The sequence below is a fragment of the Haliotis rufescens genome, unplaced genomic scaffold (genome assembly GCF_023055435.1).
Source record: "Haliotis rufescens isolate VD_foot unplaced genomic scaffold, xgHalRufe1.0.p SCAF_2, whole genome shotgun sequence".
Classification (NCBI taxonomy): Eukaryota; Metazoa; Mollusca; class Gastropoda; order Lepetellida; family Haliotidae; genus Haliotis; species Haliotis rufescens.
Genome location: NW_025963890.1, coordinates 20834410 through 20852510, shown reverse-complemented (window position 1 = coordinate 20852510; position 18101 = coordinate 20834410). Strand labels below are relative to the sequence as shown.

Here is an 18101-nt window from a genome sequence, read left to right as displayed (position 1 = left end):
TTTAGGACGTTTATATTGAATCAAGGGGGAATAACACCTGATTTGTTCACACCGAAAAGTTATAACTTTCCGGACGTTTTCACTTAGGTACCTGCGGCGTAACGGGGATTCACTGCATCTGTTTGACGAACGATAGTTCACACATGGTTGTTGATTAATGATAGACTAACATCTTGTCTCTCATATGAACTATTTTACAGAAAAGACAATGGTAAAGTAACAGTTATAAAATATAATTAAAAAGGAGCCCAGATACTTTCTTCATTTTCCAGATACTGCAGTTATCTAGACTTGCCAAATATGATAGACTTGCATTGGCTGTATTGGATATATTTGTTTCAGGGCCTGTATGGCAGTTCTGGATTAATGTGTGAGATGAGTGTAACGCCGCTTTGAACAATATTCAAGTTATATCAAGGGTTCGGCATAGTGTGGTAGGAAAGGCCGGACGTTTACCTCTTTGGTGAAACCTACGGGCACAGATCCTCCTGCTTTAACTATAATAGTTCAGGCAAAACTATACTTTATTACGCTACACATGGGGGTAGAGCAAACTTCATTTCTGAACTGAAATATATAGTACAATTGTCTGTCGTTATATTTGTGTAGCGTCATATGTAGAAATTTATCGATTATCTGCACGAGGTAAACTTGTCTGTTGTTACATATGATGCATTTAGCTTAAACTTCACACGGTGACGTTGAATGTGCCCAGAACCTTTGAATGATTGTCTGGAAGCCTCAATTTCAGAATTTCCCCATCATCACAAATCCGTGTTTTAACAAAATGAGCCCCGACTGGAGATTGAACCCAGGATCTTCGGTTTACGAGACCGACGCCTTACCACTTGGCCACCGAGGCTGACAAAGCTTGAACAACATCACAATCATTTGGTCGACGCTATATTTAAACCACAGATAAGTTAACAGTGACCTGTAGGTCACGTGATTCGAATATGCACGACGCCTTTCCATTCGGCCATCGAGGCAGACAGTTATATCTGGTCAGTTTGTGAGGCATGCGCACTGCAGAATGTGAATGGAACTCCGACATATGTCACTGGAAGTGGAGCGCAAGTCACGTTATTTATGATCATTGAATGTCGGGAGGCAGATGTACTGTGAACCGCCTTCAGTAAAACTTAGGAAACAGACACCACCTTTTTTCGAATCACTATTTTTAATATTTGTTAAAATATTGATACGAGTTAATATATACCGTATTCGACGTAATAAGCGCCCATGGCGATATTTGCTAATATATTGACTAGTGAACAATCCCATTTAGCACCCCTTCCGATTGATCAATGTACACAATACTTATTTATTCGCGTATAATACGCACTCGTGTGTTAAATGCACCCTTAATTATAGGCAATTAAGTTCCGGAAACATATATATGTCGTATATAAACATTTCATATAAACCACGAATTTTATCCTTTAACTCTGTTTGTTTCACCCAAATAATATTCTAATAAAAGCCCCCTATTTCTAATGTAGAGAGTGCCCTGTGCGCTTATTACGTCGAATACGGTATATGAAGGAAAATGTTTACTCGATGTTTAATTCAAATATATTCTATTCATACAGTATGGTGGTAGCAACAGCTTATTAAGAAACCCATACTTCCGTATTAATTACACAAACAAATTTTATAATGTTACTTATATAACATATGAACAACAACACCAGTGCATTCAGCTCAATGCATAACATACCTGTTTCACTAAAATGATCCCCCACTGGGGATTGAAGGCAGGATCTTCAGTTTACGAGACCACTTGGCCACTGAGGCGGATAGAATAAAACTGGGTAAGTTTGTTAGACATGCATGTTTATAGCCGCATGCGAATCGAACTGAGTGTTGAGTGCAAGCCACGTGATTTGTGTATATGAATATCGTGTGGGTAAATGAACCATTAAACGCTTTCAGCGTAGGTGGCAATTAGATTACACTGTTTTGAATCGTTGATATTAGTATTTGTTATATTGGCGAATCCAAAGGAGGGGTCCAGGGGGGCTTGGATGTTATAAGGACAATACTTTCCATGATAAAGGCTGCATTTGAACTAAATGCGCAACCAGGCAGCATGTTTATGCAGGCTTCAAAGTGATTAGGTATTCTCTGTTGATGAAAATGGACCGCGCTGTCATCAAACCTCCAACTGAAACAGCCATCCGTGCGGACATGGCGTCAACGTTAGGGGATGGTGCCCCTTCCTTTGCCACTGTTAACAGAGGGGAAGAGGGAGCCTTGGAGAGGATCCAAGATCAGGAAGACCCTCAACGGCCAAAACGGCCTTCAACGGAAACTGTTGATAAAATACACTATATGATTATGGATGATGGACGACTCACCACGTGTTACAAAGCCAATATAGTAGGTATGTCTCGTGAGAGTTTTGAGAACCTTCTGACATGACAAAGGTTTTAACACGCTGGGTTCCAATGTTTAACGCTCCAGGTACACCATCGTCCTTTCGAAACAGACCCAGGTTGAGCAATTTGTAACTATCATGGTCATGGATAAGTCTTGGGTTCACCACTATCAGCCAGAGACTGAAACACAGTCAAATTGAAAATTTTATTAGGATATCAACAAAAACGAAATGATGTATTAAATCATATTATAACCGTAACAAAGCAAAACATATTCAAATCGAACTTTTCCGACTCCGTACCATTTCCCACACATCAAACAAGAAATAACCGATTCATATTACATCGACAGAAATATATTATATTAACAATGAAAATACACACAGTTCATGATATTTTGGTCTCTCTGTCACCACCAATTCGATTAAACCCACGAACTTGCACAATCCAACAATATGACACTGGAATAGTTTTTGTTTGTTATTATCTATAGATATACTTTGTAACTTGTATGTATTGAAGATTGCATGTGAACTATATTCTGTAAACTTATTATTTGTGTACTCCAAAAAGAAATAAAATCATCACACAAAAAACAGTCAAAGTAGTGGAAACGTCTAACGTCTTCTCCCCGAAGCTGACAAAGTGATGGCTTTGTATTTCTGAGATTCCAAAGGAATCCAACTGGTGGCCTACCTCCCGAAAGGTCAGCCTTTAAATGCCATAAGTATGCTTATCTGCATGGGCATTTTAACTAAGGCTAAACGTGGTTGAAAATTACTGAAGGTGTGTTGTTCCACCAGGACAATGCACCTGTGCACATGTCTGTTGTTGCCATGGTCGACTCATTTCTGCTTTTTACGCCACCAGGAAGAAACCTCCACCAGTGGGATCCAGGCACTCTATCAACGCAGCCCATAACAGTTAGACTCCAAACGTTTCAGCCACTCCTCGTACACCACGAGAGCTCTCTGACTAGAGATTGAACCAGGTATCTTGGTCTACGAGAGCAACGCCTCACCACTTGGCCATCGAGGCTAGAAATGATATCAGATTGTGATTCATGCTTATTATTCCCGAATCGAACTCTTTCACCTATCCATGTTTCTTTCTTTCTTTGTTTTACTTCGCACTCAGCACTATTACAGCTATATGACGGCGGTCTCTGAATAGTCTAGCCAGATAATCTAGTGATTGACATAATGAGCATCGATCTCCGTAATTGGGATACGATGACACTTCACGGGTTGTCCAGGTAGGTGTTCATAAAATACTTTGAAGCTAAAGATTAAAAAATGTAAGCTATCTCCTTTTTCTATCAATAGTAATCCATTTCTATGGTCATTAATACATTTCAGTTGAAGCGTGTTAAATGACAATGATTTTACCGATCGAACCAACCATTTTGGGTTTACGTGAGCCACACTTCTCCGCTTCACCACTTGACCACCGAGGCATATGGGACACGCAAGTTTCGGGTGGTAACAATATGTTTGTTTGTTTATTTGTTTGTTGTTTAACGCCGCACTCAAGAATATTCAAGCTGTAAGACGGCGGTCTGTAAATAATCGAATCTGGACCAGACAATCCAGTGTTTGACATCATGAGCATCGATCAACGCAAGTGAGATACGATGACATGCCTCAACACAGTCCGCGAGCCTGACCACCCGATCCCGTTAGTCGCCTCTTACGGCAAGCACAGTCGCCTTTTACGGCAAGCATGGATTGCTGAAGGCCTATTGCACCCCGGATCTTCACGGGCCTGGTAACAATATGTGATGTTGTTGTTTGTTTATCAACGGACCCAAACTCGTCGATCGATGCTCATGCTGTCAACCACTGGCATTCCTGGCCCAGACTCAACCATGTACAAGCCACGATGCTGAAGCCCTCTACTTATTTGAAGATCTAATCTGGGATAATGATATGGAGAAACCCTGAGCAATTTCATAACAAAAAAACCCCAGCTTGTTTATGTATAGAAGGGCACTGTCACTTTAATATAGTGTTCATTTAAACCATGCGACAGTTGACCCTACTGGCGAAACGGAATGTATCATACTCAGAAGAATCATAACAATAATGACGCCACTAATCATTATGAAAAATGGGGAACCGAAATCATATTCCATGATTAATTATGGACTTATGGGATTGATTACTCTACTTGGCGTCTCAAATACCGTCTTGTTAATTCACCTTTGTTCACTGCAGCAGGCACTTAAACAAATATAATTCATAACTTATATCAATCAAAACGATGTCAATCAGATTGCCTTTTGGAATAGTTCTGGATTATTATAATAATTATTTCGAAAAGTGTAAGCTCATATACACACGTAGTACGCTAACGAAGGCGTGAGTAATACAACACGACGGTATTTTGCCTTACACGTCCAATGGTTATTCTGTCGGCGGATTATGGAGACTAGTTATTATCTAGCGTTGATAGTTTGATATTTCTGAAAGTGGGCAAGGGGAACGCAGTGGTCTAAGCCGCCACAATTTGCCACGCAGAGTTACATCTTTTAGTCGTGCCAGGATCCGATTCGTGGGTTAGTGGTAAAGGTCCCTGACTAGAATCACCCTAACTTTAAGCGGTATGTAACAGTTACTGTAATGCTCACTCGCTCACACACCCATCAATCCACTAAAACACCCAGCCACCCACTTAACCACTCAGTCACTCGACCCGTGAAGATCCGGGTTAGAATAGGTCTTCAGCAACCCATGCTTGTCGTATATGGCGACTATGCTTGTCGTAAGAGGCGATTAACGTGATGTCAATCACTGGATTGTCTGGTCTCGATTATTTACAGACCGCCGTCATATAGCTGGAAGATTGCTGAAGGCGGCGTTAAACAGCAAACAACTCACTCACTCAGATAAACAATACGACTGAGTCTCCAATGCATGGTCGTATTTATTTGTGTCGGTGTTACTCTGATTAATTATTCTAATTAATTTTAACTAAATGTATATATGTAAAATATATGCTTCATCTGCAAAGAATTAATCACGTGCAACCACATGTTTGTACCAAACAATGGCTGGAAACTCACAAAGTATGTGTCAGTAGTTCCTCAATAATATGAAGAGTAGCATGTGTATTATTGCACAAGTAACACTGTCCATTCCAAACAAATCAAAGCAAAATGTTCAAAAAATATCAGCGTTTATTTAGGTAATATTGATATTTCAAGTTTAAACAACCAACAAAACATCACTTACTGATATTTCTCCTATAATTTATTGACACTTTTTCTTTTGTTTTCGTTAAAGAAGGCACATGTTTTGACACCAAGTTGGTTACATTGTTTGTGTTGAGTAATTATACAGAAAGAGTTAAGCCCCGAAATATGAATTTAATATAACCCCTCTTTATTAACCTCATACTATATAATTGGAGTAGACATTGGATATACAGACATTTTTTTACAATTGGCATTGACAACGTGGTTTCTGGTTTCAACACTTCTTTCTTAATTTTCATAATTAATCCATGAGTTTTCTTGTAACTCAATGCTTTGTTTCACGCGGCACATGGCTTTGGTCTATCAGTGTTACTTTGTCCATTTCCCACCCCTCCAACCAAGCCAGTCCATCCCTAACTCTCAGAACCTACCCCCTCCCTGACTTGCCCGCCCCGTGCATGCCCAATGTGACATCAGTCCCGTATGTTGTTCAACATGAAACTGATACCCGTAGTTTGAGTCAGATTTCAAACACATCCCTTTCCTGTCGTTGCTAACAATATCGTCTCTCTAAACTCGGGACGTACCCGGGCTTCCCTCAAGTGTTTGGTCCAAGGACGATAATATTGCTCCATTTCACGGCCTTAATGAATCCCTCTAAATAAAATGCACGAACGGACTTTAACAATGGTTTTGAGCCCGAGCATAATCCAATAACCCGGTTGAACACTCCGAGTTTAGTTGACCATAAAATCCGGAGAGACCCAAGCAGGGACCACGGTCTTGGAACGCGAGACGGCCGAGCGTTCGTTTGCCTTGCCCATTCATACGGAAACCTCGGACAATGTCAATTTTGTTCAACTGCGAATTCATTCACTGTGAAATCCTTCAAGCAGAAGAAAAACATTTTACTTTTGAAATGGTGTCTAAAACGCTTTCAAATGTTCCCTTCCTTTCTCAAATCCGACCCAAAGAAACCAACCGGCCATGCTAATTGATATTGTTCGTTATAGGAAAATTGAGCTGAGAAAACGTTTGAGAAATTCTCTAACCATTAAATCTTGGAGTGCGGTGTCTGATTTAAACAATGAAAACACGATCACAAGCAGCGATTTTGTTAGTTTTCTTAGATGCTGTCAACACCTGTGCTAAACACACCTGTTGTTGATTTCAAAGACAGACACGGTGTTAGTTTGACAAATATTTGTGGATTAAAATTTTTAGAATCACTAATTGAATGAATGGAGCATGAAATCGTTAACACGCTGTCGTTTAAGAAAAGTTGCTTTAAATAAAGACCCACTTAACCTGTGAAATAAATTTGCCATTAAAATCGCATTCTCTTCCGAAGTTACTTCAAAGAAGGAAACATCGGAAATGGGATATCTCTACAGAGTCATCAAACTCCACGAAGTAGAAAACTAATTAAATATAATTTGAATTTAGATTGAAATAATTATCCTCACTTTGAAAAAATGCAATAGGAAATAAACCACTTGGCACAATACTATGATTTTAAATCCATTGCCTACAGGCTCTCTGTGAGGATTTGAAATGTATCACATTTGATCACTGCAGTAAACTAATGCGCTGTTTCATTAAGACATTTCTCCTAGTTGTAAATGGATACATTAAACGTGACCCATCATATTATATATCATTCATAACAATATATTGAATATAAACTCGAGTAAACATCCAACGATTCTAATAAGCCAAGTGAACCTAACTTCATCAAGGTTTTTATCTGGGGGCAACGAACTTAAAAAGATGAACGAGTTGTTCATCCTCGTTCGCTAAATGAGAAATTAGGGTATAATATTAACCATAAATAATTAAAACATATACTCAAGGTGCACTGTGTATATTAGCTAGGTAGGCTTCAATATGACTAAAATTTTGGAAGTAGATTTTGTCAGATTGTAAATGCTCGCCTCATGATATGAAAGACACATTTCTGGTAATGCACTTTGTTCTTGTGGACATATACATGAAATCTATCACTCTATTTCTTTTTCTGTCCTATTTATATTGATGTAAGACCATAAATCCCGCCTATGTAAATTAATCTTCTACTACTCATAACACCAAACTGTTGTTCATGGACACTTGCTTTTGTTAAAAGTATTTAGTTTATCATCAGGTATTATTTTTGTATGCTTTCTTGAATATAACTTGTACCGGAGATGTAATTACATAAGCCTTCTTGGATTGTTCACTGTTCCAGATTAATTAAATACAAATATGTACGTGTATTATCAAAATAATAGGAAGTTGTTAATGAAGCATTTTACTATCTCTTTTAAACACTTATGTTCTACCTGTTACGTGCTGTATAAATTAATAGCTCTGGGGCCTGTTCCACAAAGCGATCTTAGTGCTATGATTGTCGCAAGCCTATGTTAAAGTATGGGAGTTACGATCATCTTAGCGCTAAGATCGTTTTGAGGAACGGGGCCCTGGTGATATTGAAAAAGTAGCTATGTTTATTGCTCCATAAATGTGAAAGTCTTTAATCTGGATGGTTTCTTGATGACTGAGATATACAACAAATTTCCGGATCAACGAATCAGTTTTACTGAGTAATGTCATTTGTACGTATGTAGACACTCCTGACTGTTATCTGTTAAGGTAGGTTTCCGGATTAACGCATTATTTCTACTGCAGATAATTAGTTATCAAATTTCATATATTTTTCTATAACTATCATCAAATGAATTGTTCATATTGAAATGAGATAAATGATGGATCTATGAGACCGGGCTATCTTCCTGCAGGTGTTACTGTCATCAAAGTGTATAACATTGTCAAGATTGACGGATCGATGTACATATCACATCTGCCTTGAATACTAAAACAAAGGCGATAAAGTCTTTATCAGCTGTCAAACAGGTACATATACATGTTACACCCATGAATCATCCCCGACAGAATATGTGTGCTATGTAAACTTGATATTCGTACATGGATACGTTGTGTAGGTACAAGGGCGACAGGTTCCTGTATAAAGCATGTACAGTATATGTACACAATGGCATATCATGAACTGCCGGGCAAAAGAAAGAATACACTAATATTGGATTTGACCAAAAACGTTAACAAAACGTTACCAGGTTGTAAGCAGTGGCAAAACACTGCAAACCTAAGGTCCAAAACACATCTATGATACCCTCATCAGATACATCACCATCGAATATGTGACACATGAGTGTATACTTCCTTTTGCCCGACAGTTTAACATTACTAACATCTAGGGATTTGGGGAAGGGAACCGACCTGTGTTTGATATGGAAGAGTGTAGGGGGGTGGGGTGACTTGGCAACTTTGCAGTCATTTACCTAATACGTACGTTGTTGAGGGTAAACTAGGTTGGTACTCTCATCCAGGGAGAACACATGCATTCATAAAACACACACACACACACACACACACACACACACACACACACACACACACACACACACACACACACACACACACACACACACACACACACACACAACCAACCACAGCATCCACCCACATCTCGCATCCACAAGGCATTTATGCATGACAGGGCATGTGCCTGTGTAGGTTGAACTGACTTGCACTAAAGAAGGTGTCAGACAACAAAGTGTTTTTTTCTTTCCCTCTAGTGCACGCGTCTTTGTTGAACAATCATCAACGACGGAGAGCTAACCAGAGTTGGTTTCAGTGTATTCAAGACAACAAATGATTTCGTTCGTTTTATGCTTCATTAGGACATGGATAACTAAATGTGTCATGTTTTTGGCCCCACATCATTGTAACCATATTCCATATCTGGTTTGTTGCCTTCAGGACGTTTCGATGTAGATTCTTACGCCGTTATCAAGCTGGGGTGACAACAGCCAAGTGATGAGAGGTATATATGCATGATATGCTGTGATAAGTAGCAGATTAACATTGACACAACAGGTAATAGATAACAAGTAGCATACATCTAATTGGATGAAGCGTAAAATGTACAGTAAGAATAACAAGTAGCATACATCTAATTGGATGAAGCCAAATGTACAGTAAGAATAACAAGTAGCATACATCTAATTGGATGAAGCCAAATGTACAGTAAGAATAACAAGTAGCATACATCTAATTGGATGAAGCCAAATGTACAGTAAGAATAACAAGTAGCATACATCTAATTGGATGAAGCCAAATGTACAGTAAGAATAACAAGTAGCATACATCTAATTGGATGAAGCCAAATGTACAGTAAGAATAACAAGTAGCATACATCTAATTGGATGAAGCCAAATGTACAGTAAGAATAACAAGTAGCATACATCTAATTGGATGAAGCCAAATGTACAGTAAGAATAACAAGTAGCATACATCTAATTGGATGAAGCCAAATGTACAGTAAGAATAACAAGTAGCATACAGCTAATTGGATGAAGCCAAATGTAGGGTAAGAATAACAAATGGCACACAGGTAATGAAGCCAGATGTACAGTAAGGATAAGGATTAAAAGGATTAAACAGTTGTGACAAGCTGATTGGATCCTAATTAAAATAGTCTATTGTTTGATTAAATCTTCATAGGCATACGAGATGCAATAGCCTTGATCTCCGTTGATCTGCTGCTTATCACAACATATCATGCATATTTACTTCTCATCACTTGGCTGTCATCAAGCCAGCTTGGGCCAGCTTGATGACGGTGTTAGAATCATCTCTTTATGCAATAAAACAGAAGTTGTTATCCATCAAGTAGTACGTTTTCTTTCTCACTCACCAACTTCTAGAATGACACTCAAACAGTCATATTCCATATTATTTGATACACAGCTAACGCTCTCATGTACAATTTAAAAACACATAAAAATAGGATACATACATGAATTTTTAAGCAAACATAAGCCAGGTAAACTATAAATCGCAATCATAATTCCCTTACCAATGGTATGTAACATTTATTCACCTATATCATACTTAGATTTTATAAGTGCCAAAACATGATATAAACATAAAGAGAGACTATTTTTTCACACCGTGCATATGTACATATGCTTAACCCATTAAATGTCCTTCCGCAAACACTGTCTCAAGAATCAACAATGTAACGAAAAATGTGAAAACGTAACAAAGTGCATAAATTAGTCAAGTATCGCCCGTAAGCCACGCTGATCACAAACGATTAGTATAAATGGGTCTCAGAACCTAGAGCCACCTAATCGAGGATGACAACGAATACAGTTGCTTTAACAGATCGGATGTGTAATTCTAGGTCTGCAGGATAAAATTGTGTTTTCTTTATTGCACCCCCAGGTAAGTGTAATTCATCTATTTTGTTTTCCATTATTACACACTGTCAAGCTTCCAAGCCTAAGCCCTAAGCATGAAGCATTAATTTCATTAAAAGTCGCCCAAGAGGGATATCTCCGCCCCTTTAATGAAATTAATATTGACGAAAAGGCTTCCGCCTTCCTTCGGTTAACTCCGGTCTTCCGGGAATTGCCGATTTAACCTTAAAAGCACGTAGGCGGAGTTACCAGCCAATCAAAGCCGGTCTTACATCGATCTCCGTATGACGTCGGTTATAGCTTCAAGGTGATCAATACGAGCCGACAGATGGTAGTTTTACGAGCTAATAGTTCCTTTTGGGGACATTTCCTGTGCACCGCCTCTATAGAGCTATTTAGCATAACTGTGGTGGGGAGTCTCTGGGATCTCTCTCCAAGGAAGCTTTGCACCACAAAGAAATATTCACGGACATTTCATAGTATTTATGAACTGAAATAATGCTTATCACAAAAAAGATTGTTTTACATTTATAATAATATTATTATAGAGTACTTTTTTTATTTAATACCTCAATATTAGAATATATGTATACGTGAAAAAACTGACGTCATTTAAAAAATATAAATATTGTCAAATATAATGCATGCGAGTTATGAGTTTTTATATTTTAAGCCAATGCTCATTATCTATGGTAATCATATTCAGTGTTAGTACGTTTCTCTTAAGCTATTAAAATAACACCCTCACTAACAAAGGCTCCATTTGTTTGAGAAATCAAGAACATCGCCATGGTCAGCAAAGCATATGAATGTCGTACCACGAAGTGATGTCAATCACGGAAAACACACCCGAACTATGCGGAAACTTACCACGTTCACACATTTCAGATCTAACGTGAGACCTTTCACTCCAAGTGGCTCAAACATTTATGACGCATCAAACAGATTTTCCCCCACACATTTTCACACGCTTTGTCAAAGTGACATACTCTCCACGTCAGCTAAACCACACAAAAAACTCTCACCAGAGTTGCATACATCACCTGGCATATCCCATAAAGCTGACGTCCTTAGGGAGCATCTCAAATGGCATTTTAAATGTCCTCTTGTGCACACCCATATTTGGTGTATGAAGTGTTGTAATGTTCAAAATGCAGATGATGATTTCCTTTCCGTATCAGTTGCATCAATTATTCATGTATCAGGTCACGACAGGGGAATTTTGCTTCTGATGCTGACCATTGTCACAATATGACAAGTTCATAAGTATCAACCTTGTCTCAAGAAACATGCGTGTTACGTAAATATCTTTTAATAACCATATTTTAAATATACTTCTAACATCCTACTGATTATAACAGTGTTTAGTTAATGCACCTCTGTGTGTGTGTGTGTGTGTGTGTGTGTGTGTGTGTGTGTGTTGCTTGACAGAAGAAGATAGTTTATTCATGTGTCCAACGGTGTATATTTTCAAGATCATATCGTTCTATGGATCCTTTCTATATATATACGAACTGATGTCATAGAAAGCGTCCATAGAACGATATGATCTTGAAAATATACACCGTGGGACACATGAATAAACAATCTCCTTCTGTCAAGCAAATTTGTTCTCAAGCACATACTTATCATAGTAATATACACCAGCAGTGACGTATTCCATCATATATATATATATATTCCATTAAGGGGTCGTTTTACCATTCATCCCTTAGTTTACATTTGGCATAATTCATATTCATCTAATACTTGGCCAGGTTTAATATGATTTCTGTTTCATATCAAAGAAAGATATTATCTCAAGATCATATGAAATGAAAGCAATTTGAAAACATATAAATGCACCTGTTGACCCCAGGTATGCAAAAAGTCTAACGCCTCCGGGTAGATTTTAAAGGGACGACAGTCACTGTTTGATGTTGTTTTCCTTTGTTCCACCTGTAGTTTTTACCAGTGATAAACAAAGCTCCCTGTCGCAACGACGTGGATCCGTCATCTGTTGGACCAGTCCTGAAACGGAAGACTATAAATAGGTCTTAATTGGTCATATTTAATACCATTGGGAGACTGTCTCCATTTGAGTACTTCAATATAATATTGAAATATTTTCTTAAGAATGAACTGATGTGTGGCAGTGCGTATTTAGCTGGATATTAGATGAACAGTGTGGTAATATCAAAACATGTTACATTTAGTGTCGGTCGAGTGAAAACCTTTCCAGACAAATCGTCTTGGCAAACATGGCGATCAAATATATATTTTCTTGTGTAGCTGTGTGTGTGTGTGTGTGTGTGTGTGTGTGTGTGTGTGTGTGTGTGTGTGTGTGTGTGTGTGTGTGTGTGTGTGTGTGTGTGTGTGTAAATAACTAGTCTGTGTGTGTGTGTGTGCAAATAACTAGTCATTGTGGGTATTACAGTCTGTTTTGCATAGATATATCCAATTCATGTGTATAGATAACATAACAAAGTGCACTGTGTTTTAATGTGATACATATGTTTGTATTGTATTATGTCATCATTCAACAACACACATGACTACATGTCACCGAGTTTCTCATATAACCAAACAAATATCACAGGTGATACGGTGCACTTAAAACTACCAAAAACAGAACCAATTTGACACCATGTCAATAAAACAATCAGAATAACAATACATGTAAAACTATAGTGCCTACTTTAAAGTTTGACACTTTACTACTTTATATAGGATTATAATTTATTTAATAATTTTCTGACCACCAAATACCCCAATCCACATTCAGTTGAACAAAGTAGAGGATTACTTACATACCTATTTACAAAATAATGAAATCAGTAAATAACGTCACCAAAGAAGCAGGAAAATTACGTTATTAATAACAGAAACGACAAAACCTTTTCCATAAAGCACTGTATGCTAACCTTGCATGACTTTGCCTTACTCTTGCCTATACGAACGCTCACGTTGATGAATTCAGAAGGGCGATCTTATGTGTACGATACATTGAGGTAGAAAGGGCATTGTAAATACCGCCATTGTAACGCTTGAACGTAAGGTGTGCTTGACGTGGTGTTCTCTGCTACATAATGAAGAATAATTACTCAAGCAGATGGATAATCCCTGTGATTTTTCTCAAGAAGATATATGTTTCGCACTGTTTCTACCCGGGGGCTACTACAAAAGTGTGAATGAATGTGTGGACATCTCTCCTTTCTCATTCACACTTCTCCTCCGATGATGCATCCCTTCCCCACGGCGACAGCACGTGCCAAGGGAGGCGACTCCAGACTGATGCTTCAGACATGTACATGTGTAGTGTGAAATGACAGAAGACATTCAATTATCACTGTACGCTTCTACTAATCACGTCTGATTAAGCGGGTATTAATAGTGTTTCCACTTTTTCAAATAATTTCATAACAATTATAACTACAACTGGTTAACAGGGACTATTACTATCCTCATACTATTGGCATGCCCTGCTGACGATATTGCTTACTGTTAATACAAGTATTATAATTATTATTATTATTATTAATCAGTATCCAAATAAATCCTCACTCACCGTTACTTATACACCAAATAATAGTTATTATAATGTACTATGCAAAAAAGAAACTCAAAAGTGATTTTAGATGTATAGTTTAAATATCATATAAATAATCAACAGATGGTAATCGATTGTTCAAAATTTGTACACATCATTGTCATTGACCCAGGTTTCATATGGCACACATGGAAAAGTAGATTTAGAAGGTGAGGCTATCTGTTCACAATATCTTGTTTGGCCAATGTTAGAGTCCAAAACTGACTGATATCATCGTCCCATGGAAGCAATCAAATCCCGAATTGAGGCCTTGGGAATGTTCACCCACTCTGCCTGCAGTGCTTGTGCCAACTGTGGGAGGTTCTGTGGTTGTTGCTGACGTGCTAGCAGTTGCTGATCCAGTGCATCCCATAAATGTTCGATAGGGCTTTAATCTGGAGACTTGGAGGGCCATGGCAGGACCTAGATATTTTTATTCCTGTAAAAGGATGTTGTCAGTCTTGTTGCGTGAGGTCGGGCGTTGTCTTGTTGGAAAATGACGTTCTCTTGTTGCATAAAGGGAAGGACATGTGGCCGAAGAATCCCATCCGTGTAACGTTGTGGCGTTATATTCCCCCGAACTTGCATCAAGTCTGTTCTACCAGTATAAGAGATGGCTGTTGACATCTTCACACTACCACCACCAAATCTGTCCACTTTCTGTATGCAGTTTCATGCATAACGTTCCCCACCGCGCCTGTACACGCGATGTCTACCATCTCCATGGCGAAGCATAAAACGTGCCTCGCCTTGTCTCAATCGCAGTTGTGGTCATGCTCTCTGACATTGTCACTATAAGAAATGGCACCTCGCACTGGTTGTCTCATAAGTGACGTAGCCGTATGAATCTGTCCACTTGCTCTAGTAGTGATAAGTGGTCTATCGGATCTGGGCAGGTCCCGCGTTGTCCCGTGTATCTTATAACGGTTCCACAGTCTTGTCATGGCGCTTGGTGCTACGTCGAAAAACCTGGCTACAGCTGAAGATGCTTCTCCTGTTTGCAGTCGGCCGATGGGGTTGTTGCGTTGGGATTCCGTCAGTCGTGGCATGTTTTCGCTTTTCATTTACTTTGATGATTGTTATGGCATACAAATGAAAACCTAACGTTTTATTAGCCCAACATGTGATGTTGCACGTGCATGTTATATTGGTGTGTTTCGGCGCCAGGCTCTCGCGTTGTGTTTTTTCTTGCGATTGTCCTATCTTTTCACCAAATGTCTGCAGTACCTCAGACATCTCAGTCAAATCTATCCTATTCCATACAGAAATGACCAATTCATTTTTGGTATTAATTTTGTATGAATTGACGGCAACAGTCTGTTGGAGATTTACGATTTTACTAATTTTGCGTTTCTTCTTTTGCAGAGTATATCAACATTCCGTCAATTCCATCTGTAACCAATCTGTCAAAACATTTGAGTTTTCAATCTGGTACACCGCTATCCAAAACGACAAACTTTAGAAAAACCCTTCATTCCTTGATCCATTGGGTATTTGTTACTAAGCGTGGTGACCATACATATCTGTCTTCAGAGATTCAGGACTATTTGTCAAAAATGAAAACAGTATGTGAAATGCTGGTCTTTCTCATCGGTAACATCTCGTAAAGTTTGGGGATAAGACATTTAGGCAAGAAGCACGCATCCCAAAGGTCACCAACTGTGCTCCACTCCCAGCTGATCTGTTACTTTATGCAGATGAGTAGGAATTTCTGCTCGGATTGGCAAAATCAAAACAAGGGAATTTGGCCAAGAAGATCGTCGTATTCTTCAGGTATATCGATGATCTCATATCGTTCAATAACGGTCAAATAGCCAATTCACTTCCACTGATTTACCAACCTGAACTAGAACTAAACGAGATCAGTAAAATAACCTCGTCTGTTTTATATTCAGGCCTATGCATAAAGATTAACAGTGACAAAAACGTCTCCACGTGACTGTATGACAAAAGAGATGATTTCAACTTTCCAATTGCCAACTTTCCCTTTATGTCGAGCAATATTCTAGCAGCTCCAGACATTGGTGTCTACGTTCCAACTTTTAACAACGTTTGAGGCACAATCGAGCATGCATTTTCTACTACAAATAAAAAGAGCGTCATACGAAGCATGCCCAACAGTCGTTTGATTGGAGTAACAACATTCAAGTAAATCTTTCAAAAGGTTTTCTGGTAGACATGTGGAGGACATTTCCAAATTTGATGCATTAGTAACAAAAAGGATGTCCGATGCTATACAGGTGATACGGTGCACTTAAAACTACCAAAAACAGAACCAATTTGACACCATGTCAATAAAACAATCAGAATAACAATACATGTAAAACTATAGTGCCTACTTTAAAGTTTGACACTTTACTACTTTATATAGGATTATAATTTATTTAATAATTTTCTGACCACCAAATACCCCCATCCACATTCAGTTGAACAAAATAGAGGATTACTTACATACCTATTTACAAAATAATGAAATCAGTAAATCTTTCAAAAGGTTTTCTGGTAGACATGTGGAGGACATTTCCAAATTTGATGCATTAGTAACAAAACGGATGTCCGATGCTATTCCCTATTTTGACCATATGTTTCTGTCTTTATTCAGGTAAACCATTGCCTTACCTTTGCATGTGTTTATATCGGTGCCACCGGTGAGGCAGGATACGCTCACCTTTTCGAAGGGTATGATTATTATTGGCAAAGTGTGTCTCACAAAATTCAATCCGTTCTATTGTTAGAAAGCCTAACATCAGTCAACAACATTGAATCATTGATATTCAACCAGATTAAACACAAATTAACCTCTCCCAAGAGAAATATAACCTTATCTTTCATCCCTCGAAAACAATTTTATTTTGTCACTTCAAATTAAAAAGCAAATAATAACTTTTATATTATGTCCTTAGTACTGCGCCCTGCATCTGCAACAACTACTGCCACTATTACTCTTAACAACACTTGGGTGGCCCAGTCGTCGAAGGCGCCGCAATTTCCTGTGCAAAACTGTAAAAACAAATTTAATACTTTTTAATATTTAATTGACAAATGTTTCGATACTACATCCCCCGGTGTCACTAAAATGTGTTGAATCAGTACGTGGAATGTCTGTCATAAGTACTTTAGCACAAATGATCTCACGAACGGTATTATTCAATTCCCCGAAGTGATTTTACTACACAGTGTACACATTTTGCTATGCAAAGAAAGGTATTTTTCATCTAGAATACAGATTCAGTTTATGAATGCAGACGTTTGATGCTTCAAAACTATGATAATGCAATGATTATCAGGCGGATCAGTTCAGTCATTGAACAGGTAAAGGCGGGAACTGGATCTGGAAATATTTAACAACGAAACCATTATATTTCATTTTAATAAGATCTTGAAAGTATTTAAATGTTCTGTTTATCCTTGTATCTATCATGGATTCATTGAGCAAAATCCGCATTCTTGACTTTAATATTCTGTGAACGAATCAAAGGAAATATGCCATTACTGACAAATAATAACTAATATTCTTTCAGTTCTAAGTTATTATTCTGTCTGGCGACAAATTTGTATATGTTCGGCATTGCCTACTATCCCTTGGTGGTACATTGAGCTGCATGATAAACCTGAATCCAATAAAACCAATTTAACAGCAGACTGGGATGCGACAAGGCTGTCACCTTTGGCCAATTCTCTTTGTTCAGAGT

The 18101-nt window shown here is 38.3% G+C and overlaps 1 non-coding gene across 1 annotated transcript; it reads right to left on the bottom strand.

Moving 5' to 3' along the window:
* Positions 1–790: 790 nt before the first annotated feature.
* On the bottom strand, positions 791–862 carry Trnat-cgu. Its single transcript has one exon. It is a non-coding gene; the product is annotated as a tRNA-Thr (tRNA).
* Positions 863–18101: the final 17239 nt, after the last annotated feature.